Here is a 12183-nt window from a genome sequence, read left to right on the forward strand (position 1 = left end):
TGTGGGTTTCAGGAACTCAACTCGGATGGTCAGGTTTGGTGGCAAAGCGCCTTTACCTCCTGCGCCATCTTGATGCCCTCCTCAGTAACTTAAAAACATTTCCACTGCTTCTTTCTTGGTTTTTAAAATGTTTAAACAAGTTGTCTTCCATGGTCCTGGGCTTTCCACCTTACCGTTGGAACTGAGCAGTGACTCTGGAACCTTCCTGAAAATTGGTCACACCGGTCAGGATCAGAATCTTGCTTTTTTGAGGAACTCCAGGGGCACAGTATTCTGTGGCCCCTGCTTTATGGTGAAGACACTGAGCTCTGAAAACTGCTTTAGTCTCTCTGGTAAATCAGGGATCAACTCTTCAGAGGATTTAGTCTGAGTCGAGAGAGGCGTGACATCCATGGCTCTCTCGGTGGCCACAAGACACATGGAATGCTGAAGGAGGCCCCTCATCCCTTTCTTCCAATGATCTGTAAGCCACCTTCTGTCCTCTGAGCTTTGCCAGTTGTTAACAATGTCTGTTTACAATCCCACCTCAAATCCTCTTTTACTGGCTGACAAAACAGGGAACTGACCCCAAAGGCAAGCCACAGCGCCAGGTCAGCCTCAGCAAACACCCTCAGCAGTCCAAGTCTTTCACATATGACCCCTCATTAGCTGGGCCCTGGGGACATTCAAGGCTCAGGGCTGGGCTGTTGCGAGCTGCCTCTTTTGCCCTCCTCTAATCAGACCTTCTGTCTCCAAGTCCCTGTATGCTACCCCAAGAAGCTCTGCTTAGCCTATTGTCAGGGCACCTCTGAGAGGTTCATGGCCATGTTCTTCCATGCCTTTCCTCCCTGTCTCTGTCCTTAGCTTCCTAGTGTCTGTTGCTGGCTTACTGCCTACTGGCTTCACCTTTACCCTTTCTGTCCACTGTGGCAGATGGTCTTGGCCTTCCTAGAGTTCTGCTCTGCTATCTGGAACCACAGTACTGTCATTGGCAGGGGCTTTGCTTCAGCTCTGGGATGCTCACTTCTGAAACCTAGCATCACCAGATCCAACTTCTGCTGAGTTCCCTCTGGAACCCATGTGGTGGATGGAGAGAAATGACTCTACTAAAGTTGTCCTCTGACCTCCACATTGGTACTAAAGAAACGCAGACATGCACACACGTGTGCATGTGAAATACATGAAAATTTAAAATTCTTAAATCTCTAGTATTATAGAAATACAACAATAAAAAAGACAGGGATATCCAGGCAGAGACAGGAGCCAGGCCCAGGATGTAGGCCTGCTAGTTTCTGGCACTACGCCCTTCCCAGAAAACTCCTGTTTCACAAGCACAGAAAGACATTCCTCAGGACGAGCCAATCTACCTGAACTCAGTTCCTTCCTGCCCCAGTTCCTGACTTCTCTCCTGTTCCCTTACCTAAACAGCAGCCTGTTTATGGGTCGGTGTCATGTGGTGTCCGTTGACTGTCACTGCTCATACTTTTGGGCCCCGTAGTTCGAACACCGTTTTTTAGGGCACGGAGGTGCTGTGTGCTGTAATCTTTCCTTCCAGTTCATTTGAAGCCACTTCAGCCTGGGGCTGTGTGTAGAGACAGAGTTCTCCCCTGCCATCCTAGGGCAGGAATTCTCAAGTGACTGACCAACCTTCCAAATGCAGACCTGTGGTGGCTGCAGCCAGGAGGGCTCGTGCCAGCCTCTACCCCACAGGGACACTGTTCTACTCTATGGAATCAAATCCATAGCTTTCAGGAATAGCCCAAGTCTGCCTGTTTCCTAAGATGTGAAACACAAGCCAAAGTTCTGTTTGTTCTCTGACAATTCTAAACTCCAGACATTAATTTTTTTATTAAAGAAAAATACAGACTCCTGATCACTGTCATGTCCCAGGGACCCCCCCCCCCCAAACAGTGTAGGCCAGCTGCAAGGAGCAGAGATAGCTGAGTGGCTACCTAGAAGATGGCCCCATCAGGGCCATGTTAGAATTTCCCTGGGTCCGAGGTCCTTTTTCCTATAACAGTATTTAGAGTTCTATTTTAGAGTGTTAGCATAAAATTATGCTAATATTATGTATCAAATCACATTCCCGCCCCCACATTATTTTTCTTCCTTCTGATTTTAAAGCAAAGGAGGCAGTACAGTGGTTAACTTCACTGGGCCTGAGCACTGTGCCATGAGGCCACACGGCAAGTTTGCTGAGTGAGGGACCCTGGCTACAGGCCAGCCTAGACTCAGCAAGTTGGGGAAATGGAGTCTCCCCTTGAAGGTAGTTAGCCAGATTTGGTTCCTAAGGGGGAAGAGAGCCTGGTGTGGTAGTGGCTTGCTCCCTACTGAAAGCAAGGACTGAGTCTAGGGCTGGCTGGAACTTGCTGCCCAGCTTTCTCCACAAGTCTCTCTAAGTCTTCTCACAAGGCGCTGGACTCCTCTTGATGAAGGTAATGTGGTCCCAGAGTCTGGTCCTGGGGGAAAGATGTGGTCAAGTGCCCTGGTGATCAGCAAGGTACACTTGCCCAGAGCAAGAGGCAGGCATTGTGTCCTGCATTCCTGGGACTGGTAACGGGGCCAGAGTGGGGCTCTACTCTCTTCCCCACACCCAGCCTGGTTTCCATAAAGAAGACAGGGTCTCAGATTGTCAAAACTGATCTCAAACTGGTTATATAGCTGAAGATGACTTTGAACTTCCGAAACTTCTGCCTCTACCTCCTGGATGCTGGGATTAGAGGCATCTGCCACCACATCTAGTGCATACGGTGCTGGAAACTCAGGGTCGTGCATGCTAGCCGGGCGCCCCATCAATACCTCCTTAGAAGTTCTTTCTGGCTGATGTACGGCCTAGTTTGCCTATGGGACAGCTAAGGTCAAACTCTGAAGTTTCCGACAGCAGGGGGCGCCCCGGAGCTGTGGGCTGACCATGAGGAAAGACAACAGTAGGGATCAGCTAGGCGCGAGGCGACGAGGTGAAAGGGGATACACTCTCATGACAGCAGGCTGGGCATCTAGGATTTGCTGAAGACACCAGGCAGCATTCAATACGAGACTTAGGTCTAGAAGGAGACTGTCTAGGAAGAATTCGCATGGGGCAAACAGATCCGAAGCAAAGATTCAGTCACTCCTGACCCAGCTGTGGAAAGCACGCCCTAGCCTGGGGTGGACAGGAACTGCTGCTCAAGTCCGCTGCCTGCACTCCAAGGCTCCTCCCCTCCCGTGGCTAGGGACCTGCAGAGCCCGCTAGGGTCTTGATCTAAAATCAAAAGTCAGAAGGGAAGGAACCCACAGATCTTCACCTCTGACTCCCAGCCCCATCTAGCCGCCCACTCGGTGGGCTTGTTTTTAATTAAAACAAACGAGGCCCTTTCCGCAGCTGAAGACAGTCCCCAGAAGAGAACCATCAAGGAGATGAGAAACAAAAGAGAAAACAAAAGAACCGAAGGGTAGGAAGCCCAGGGCAAAGACCGGAGAACAAATACAGCTTACTAAATACACACATGGCAAAGTCTCTAATAGTGCCGGCCTTTGATAAGTGCTGGGCGGCTCAGCTTTGAGAAAAGAGAGGCCAAGTAGCTGGAAGGGGCACAGCAGAGGGAGAAGCCAGGTCAGCAGCTTCCCTCCTTAAGGCCCAAATCTCCCTTTTCTCTGCCTCTACCATTTACATGGGTGGGAACTGAGCCCAGGGAAGTCAAGAAGCACGTCCAGGATCCCATATCAAGTGAGCAAAACACAAACACCCAAAACCTGAATCTGGAATTCAAGACAGTCCTGAGTTCTCTGTTGTTCCTTACCGGGCCAGTTCAGTTAGTTCTAACCTTTGGTGGGAACTGGCCTTGGGTTTGCAGCCCTTCCTTCTCCCTGAGGGACTGTAGGGAGAAACCTGAGCCTACTAGTGCCAGGCTGACCCACGTTGAGCCCCTCTTGGGAACCTGGGGTTGTCATTGGACACAGAAGCACGAGTATTAAAAGTTAGGTGCTGCTTGGGTCAGGGTTTAATGAATGACTCACGCCAAGAGTTCGATAAATTTTCTGGTGGCTTCTATCCTCTAGCCTTCAATGGGTGAATTCCACCATTCCGTCATTGCCATTTCACAGATGAGAAACTCCTTACAGACTCTCTAAATTCAGGTGTGAGCACTCCTGCTTGGAACAACTGCTAATTTGTTCCCTCACCCAGTGTGGACAGCGTAAAGGTATTCTGCAATGGGGCAAGATGGCTAGACCCTACCCACATGGTCAGCCTTCTCTTGGGGAACAGGTTGTACCAGGCACACCTCCCACTCTGTAGTGACAGGTGATGGCTCTTTCATACCCAACAGCCCACGCCTAATCACAAGACACTGACCGACTCAGGAGCCCAGGCTGACCTTGGAGACGACCTTGAATTTCAGATGTTCCTGCCTCTACTTCCTGAAGGATAGGATAGAGGTGTGTGCTGCCACACCTGGTTTTATGTGGTGTTGGGGACAGAAGCTAGAGCTTCTGGTTTCCTAGGCAAGCACTCTACCAGCTGAACAACACCATCAGCCCACTGACAGTCATTCATTTTAATAGTATTTTTCTGGTTGCTGTGTTGAGTATAGGCAGCAAGGGAGTGGTTAAAGTCAACTTAGCCGGGCTACATGATCAAATGACGTTCTAGATGTTTCTGGGGTATATTATGGGATGGTTTGATGGCTTCGGAGGAAAGCACATTGCTTTCATGTAATGTAGGTAGGCCTCATCTGATCAGTGAAAGGCTTGGATAGAACAAAACCTGACCCTCTTCATGCAAGCGATGTGGAAGTCTAAGTATGTGTGATGGCCTTAGGATTGAATGTGACATCCGCTTATCCCTGTGCTCCAGAGAGCCAGCAGAGCCCATAAAGACTCTGAACTTGCCAACCCTCAAGACTGTAAGAGCCAACTCCCTGAAGTAAATCTGCACATTACAGCCTGTGGCTTTTGTTTTTATGGCAGGCTGTAAGAGAGGAGGCCAGGACTAAGGAAGAGGAGGCTGCTAGCTCAGGATGCCGGCCACAGTGAGCTAGCTGTATTACCATTTTTTCACAGTTAATATCGATGCCCTAATATTTTTATTTCATCTACCATGTGCTCACTTTTTGTTTTAGAGATAAACTTCCCTTAGGAAAGCTAGTCCAGGCTAGTCTTGACAGCAGAGTCAAGATCTGCTTGAGGCAGATCATTCTGCCTCAGCCTCCTCAGTGTAGCCACTGTGCAGCCTGTGCTACCACGTCTGGCTCCCACATACTTCTTTGTCTAGAGTCCTTCACCAGGAAATGCCAAGATCATCTATTTACCTGTAACCACTTCAAAGTGTAGGTTTGAGAAGTAAACGTCACTGAATTTAAGTGTATCTGTAATGTCAACCTGCGTTTAAACAGGCTAGCCTGAACTGCAGACTCTGTATCTCAGAGGGCCATAGAATGTTGCAGATGCCAAGCTAGTCTGGGTTCTGGGACAGGCTTCCTGCATGTCTGTCTTAGTTCTTGGGCCCACCAGAACCCAGCAACATGAACCTCTTAATGCTTTTTCTGTGACTACCCCTCCCCCCAAAACACTTGACTTACACTGCCCACCCATGTGATGACAGACTACCATTGCCATTAAAAATGTCTTCTTTTTATTACAGTGTGTGTGTAGCTGCATGTGAATGTGCACACACGCTTGCGTGCACACACGCTTGCATGCACACACACAGGCACCCCCTGTGTGGTGGCATCTGTGGAGATTAGAAGACAACTGGGGGTTGAGCTCAGACCAGCAGGCTTGGTGGCGAGGGCCTTAACCCAAAGCTTCATCTTGCTGTTGATCTCTCACTTTCTATTTCACAAGCAAGGCTGGCTGTACGCAGAGCCACTCACTGACTACTCAGCCAATAAGCAGAACTCCCTGTTTTGCTAACTCGGCTTACTCATGGGGTGGGTGGGTGTGGTTCTCTCAGTCCATCCTCATATAAGTTTAGGTGGCAAAAGTTATTTTTGAAAAGTGGCTTTAGGGAATGATAACCTTCCTCTGTGGGGAATTTTAGGAAGTGTGTTAAGTGATTGGGAAAAGTTTTATTGGGGGCTTCAAAGCACTCTGTGGCCTACCCTGGAGGGGGATCCCATGCCCCACCAGAGGCCTTGGCCTGACTAGTCCCCATTGTATCAGCCATCCTTTGATGTTGGAAGAGCCAATCTATCTCTTTCATAGCACTACAAAGGAGCCTCCTAATTGCTTTGTTTAGACAGCCTCTTTTCCAAATATTAAACATTTGGCCTTCCCAGGCCCCCAAGCTCCTAACAGCATCCAGCAAGCACTCTCCCACATGCTGTGGGTTGGCAGCCTCTCTGCCTCCCTGGGCGGATCTGGACATGTCATCCCATGGTCTTCCCACAAGCCTGTGGCTCTCTGGATGCAACACTGGAGGTGCATGCTGACCTTGTCCTCAACCTCAGCCTTGGAGAGTTTAGAGGGAGCACTGGGACTCAGGGTAACTGCCATTTCTTCCTCTTGAGTGACAGTAGACACAGCTCTGCCTGGGTCATCTGCTGCTTTTAGGATCACACTAGGCTCTCTTCTTCCTTCAGACATATCTAATCCTGGAGCAGGTCCCCATTGAGGGGGAGAGATCAGCTCCGGCTTCCCATCGATGGCTATAATACCCTGTGCTGAGGTCCCTGTCCTGGCCCCGTGGCCCTTTCCAGCCTTACATCCCTACTTCACTTGTGCTATGCTCCTGTCTCCTGCCCTGCTGTCTCCACGGTAGAGGCTTTTCCCTCAGAGACTCTGGAGCTTGAGGTGCTCGATGTATGTATGTTTCCTCACGGCTTATTCATCTGACTAAGCAGAAAGCAGCGTCTCTTCCCAGGACAAAGTCAGGAATGAATACAAAGCCCTTTCCTGTTTAAGCACTTCCCTTTACACTCACTATAAAGAAAACCTCACGTATTTTCTGAAGTAGTATACAATGACTCCCACCCAGCTTAACAGAGGACAACAGCCAGTACAGTTTCATTTGTATTCTCCTTCTGGCTCCCCAACACACCATATGAGTTTCACATGTCCTACCATGAGGTCTTCACACTTTTCAATACATACCTGTACAAGACAAGAAAGACTTGCAGAGAAACAGCCCCACAGTCACATCTGATGGTTTCTGAATGCATCAACTATCCGGTGGTCAGGGTCCAAATTGCCCCAGGAGTTGGCCTGTAACTGGTTGTTTGGAAAAGATTGTCCTACAGAGGCTTAAAAGAGCTGGATGGGTGATCTGTTTTAGTGGAGGTGTGAGCAGTGGTTGTCACCAGGGAGGGCATTGTAATCTGACTTCCCATCTATGTCAAAGTCTTCCAGTGGCCTTAACACTAGCTCCCCATCCATTAGCCACTGTTTTCTAACTGCTTCCTGAACAGAATGTTACCCAGGACTCAGGTTGGCAGTTCTTCCAGGCAGCCAACTCTGACCCTGGCCTGGCAGCCAAGTCCTCTGTCTTCCCAGGTCACACTGCTTATAGTCATTACAATTTGTCTATGGTCATCATGTGATTGGATTTCAGAAATACTGGATCAAAACATACCTAACACACGTTTTCTTGTGTGTGTGTGTTGGTAAATTAATTGCCCATAATTCATGTTCCCTTGGTTTGCTTTCCTTAGTGGGGAGGATTGGAAGCTCCTGTTATGCTCCAAGAACCTACTATATGCCGGGCAACTCCTCAATAATTCTAACACCTACCAAGAAGCTCGTGTGCAGAGAAAAGCGAAGTTTAGAGGCAGGTGAGCTCATGGATATTTCTCACATTTGCTAAGTCACAGCTCCTTCCTACACCAATTGTCCTCCCCCTATCAGCAGAGAACTAGTGGGACCATGAATCAGAAGTTCTAGAAAATGTCAGGAATTCAAAGAAACTCCTACTTCCTAGCTGCAGGAAATGGTTTCCTTCAGTGTTTTTAGGCAAGTTTCAGGACACTGTCCTCTTCCTGCCCAACTTGAAGCTGCACAACTTGAAGCAAGTGCAGCTGAATTCTCCACAGACATGCACAGCCTGGAGTAGGAACTTCAAAGCTTGGAGCTTGATTGGGCCTTCTCTGTGCATCAGCGGGCCAGGAGGGAAGCAAACAAGAGAAACACGCATGTCTATATGACCTGCACAGGTTTGGACCCAGCAGGATGTGTGTATAGTGCCAGTACATGTTTACCTGGGTCTGCCTCCCACTTCCTACTCCTCCCTCTTCACCCTAGGCAGAAGGTTAGCAGTCCCTTAGGGGAAGAATAGTTCCTTTGTGTTTTTTTCCTTTCTTCCTGTGCCTAATTAAGAATTATGCTTGGGAATCAAGCTAATTAATCCCTGCAGTTCAGGGAGGATCAAGCTACTCCTGCTATCAGTGTTATCAATAACCTGCTGCTCAGAGTCTGAAAGCACACCCATTCCTTTCAGGCCTTAATGAAGACAAGGCACAATGGCCTGGAGGCTTGGATGGAGGCCAAGGGGCAGGGCACCTAGCCTGACAAGAGAGGAGTTGGGAGAACTGGGCTGGGAATTGGGGAACTAGTCTCTGGGGAACCTGCTTTTCATGGTTACTCTACTGTGAGGTAGGTTCTACAAGGCAGCTATCAAATGTCCAAGGTCCTGGATGTCCAAGGCCTTGGAGATCAGGAGTAGGGGATGGCGGTGCAACTTCATTACTGGGCTGCTAGAGGCACCATCTATGAGGGTGATCACTAAGAGTACTAGGAAAATGAGGGACAAAACATCATGATAGGCTAGAACCAAGTGCTCTTTCCTGTAGGCTGAGAAGAAGCCCTGCCACCAGCCTTCTCTAGGTCTGTCACATTAGCCCAACAACAGCCATGGCTGCAGACGGCCAGGGAACACACAAAACTGTTCTGAGTACAAGAGAAGAGTGTGACTAAAGCTTCCAGAGATTCTTGGTATCACTTGGGGTATCTTCAGGCTAAATCTCCAGAGACTCAAAGGTGGTTTTTGCCTCTGGAGGGGAAAACACATCATCTGTATCCCAACTCCGAGTAAGTCAGAAATCTAAGAACAGTGGTAACTGAAATGTGCAGACTGTAGACTGGTTTAAGACCTTAGGGAACCAAATGCGGCATCAGTATAAAAAGGTTTAAACGTTTTAACTGACAAGTTAAATTGTGTATAATTACTGCATATACCATAATGCTTTGAAATATTTATATTATAGAATGACTCAATTGAGGTAATTAGCATATTACTTCATATGCTTTTTTAGAGAGAGAATACCTAGAAATCTGTAAGTTATACCACAGAGATACTATGCTTATTCACAACAGCTAGAACTAGATTAGATGTCCATCAACAGAAGAATGAGGTGGTGGCACACACCTTTAATCCCAGCACTTGGGAGGCATAGGCAGGAAGATCTCTGTGAGTTTGAGGCCAGCTTGGTCTACATAGTGAGTTCCAGGCTAGCCAAGGCTATGTAGCTTAAGGTCTCAAAATGACAATAAAAAAAGAAATAAGAGTCTCAGGTTAGAGATGGCTCAGTGGTTAAGAGCACTTCCTGGTGCTCAAAGAACTCAAAGTTGGTTTCCGGCTCAAAAGCTTAGTTTTCCGAGCCAGAGCTTCTCTGTGTAGCCCTGGCTGTCTTGAAACTTGCTCTGTAGACCAGGCTGGCCACGAATTCTAAGAGATCCACCTGCCTCTGCCTCCTGAGTGCTGGGATTAAAGGCATGTGCCACCACCGCTCGACAAGTATTGGGGTTTACAACTCCAGTGGATCCATTACCTCTGTTCTCCAAGGACACCTGCACCCAAGTGCACATTCCCACACATACAAACACTCAAATAAAAACTGCCACTCTTCCTTAGTTTCCCAAGCAATGGAACTAATAGAGGCACAACTATCATCCCTGGCTGGTTATTATTAAGTATTTCATTTTGTGTGTCTGGGTGTTTTGCCTGTGTCATCGATGCACCATCAGCGCAGTACCCAAGAAGGCTAGAAAAGGGCATCAGATCCCCCAAGAATTGGAGTTAGGTGGTTGGGAGTTGCCATGTGTGCGTTGGTAATCAAACTTGGGTCCTCTAGAAGAGCAGTCAATGTTTAATTACTGAGCTATCTTCTCCAGACCCTTTAATTAAATTTTTGAGATAGGATCCATGTGCTTGTCTTCATACTGTTTTCACTACTACGGTTTTGTGGTATATTTTGAATTATTTTGTGATGGTTCCATTTGGCTCTTTCTGCTTAAGATAACTCTGGTTATTAAGGATCTTTCGGGTTTCATAAACTTATACAAAGTATGGGAAAAAATGTTTAAAAAACACAGTATTACACTTTAAAATTTTATAGTTGGTGTATGTATGTGTGTATGTATGCATGTGCCACAGTGCACATGTGCAAGTGGACAGAGGACAACTTGAAGAACATGGGTCCTGAGGCCTGAACTCGGGTTGTCAGGCTTGAACCTTAACTACTACATCATCTCACCAGCCCATGATTGGGTTGGTTATTTGGAGTCTTTCATGGGTCCATTCAATTTTTAAGATTCTCTTTTTTATATAATTTCTGAAAAATATCTTTGTTTTTTGATGGGAATTGCATTAATCCTATAGCTTGCTTTGAGTAGTATGAATGCGTTAACAATATTAGTTTTTTCAAACACCAAACATGTTATTTTCTTGTGTCTCTTCAATGTCTTCCAGTCTTGGGGCATATACTGGCAGTATTCTGTAGCTGCTGTGAGGACTGTGTCTTTGATAACTATTAGTAGACAGAAAAGTGGATGCCTTTTATAAGTTCATTTGTGATTTGTAGCTTGAGACAGGGTCTCATGCAAGCTAGGGTGTCCTCAAACTCAGTGTAAATTGAAGATGACCTTGAACTTTTGATCTTCCTGCTTCTACCTCCTGAGGCATGCAGCACCACACCCATTTCATATAATGCGGCTGCTGGGGACTGAACCCTTATGAATACATTCTAAACTAGAGTCAACTTTCCTATGACTATGCTCAAGAACCCAGCAAAATAGTAGGACTCAGGGTACTCACAGGGAAACACCCAAATAAGGAAACAGGCTTTGCACAGGTTGGCCCCAAAGACATGCACTGTCCACTCTCCACTGGGCAGAGATCATCAAGTTCTGTGAAGGACTCCAGAACACCCAGCATAGCATCCACAAGGGGTTGTACCTAAAATTACTCACCAGAGCCCTTGGAAGTACAGGCCTCATTCTTCTAGATGTTTAAGTCCACTGGTCGTTGAGAGCCAGAAGGAAAATCATTGCATCAGACTAAGGTCCACTTTCTTCTTAATGACTTCAGAAGGTTTGGTTTTGTTCTGCTAAGTTGTATAGGAGTGGTTGGAAGTCACAGTAGTTTAACTTCAAGGCCTCCATTTAAGGTTCTCATTTTGGGAAGTTGCTGTTAGTTGTGTGAGTTGCTGTTAACGCCTTGCTGCAAAGGCCTGAGACTTGAACACCCAGTTCTGCAACAAGCACAGCTCTCGGCTGTTAACCACTGCAGGGTTGTGCATGTCCTTCTAGGAGTCAAATGACCATTTGTAACTGTCTACCCTCCTCCTTGCTCACTCTGTTCAGATGTCAGGTCTGCATCAAGGCTTAAAGGCTATCCCTGCCTATTCACTCCTTCCAAAGACCTTTTATACTCTGAACTGGCTCCTTGGCATCTGCTTCCTGGAACTGAGACTGACAGCACTACCCACCCACAACGTGTACTGGGCAAAGCCTTCAGGCTCACTCTACTGGTATGTGAAGATAAATCTTCAGTCAGTATAGTGGTCACATCTTTAATCCCAGCACTTAAGAGGCAGAGGCAAGCATATCTCTGAGTTTGAGGCAGCCTACTCTACAAAGTGAGTCCTAGGACTTCCAGGACTACACAGAAAAACCTTATTTTGAAAACCCAAAACAAATCCTCAATACACCAACAATGGAAACCGGAAGCAGTGCCACCTTTCACTGGAGGACTGCAGAAGATGTAGGCTCCCATAGACGCAGCCTGCTATCTCCTGGGGTTACAAGTCACTTCCCACAGTGTGGCTGAAGAGGAATCATCCAGGAACTGGTTAAAATACTATTTATTTTAAAAATATTCATAATTTATTGAGTCCTTACTATGTGATAGGAATCATGGTAGAGCTTTCCATACATTGTTTCATTCAATACTTATATAATTCTTGTACAGATTCTCCATTTTCCAGATAAGGAAATGTAGTTAATTAGATGTTG

Source organism: Myodes glareolus, chromosome 4 (genome assembly GCF_982192425.1).
Source record: "Myodes glareolus chromosome 4, mMyoGla1.1, whole genome shotgun sequence".
In the NCBI taxonomy this organism is placed as follows: Eukaryota; Metazoa; Chordata; class Mammalia; order Rodentia; family Cricetidae; genus Myodes; species Myodes glareolus.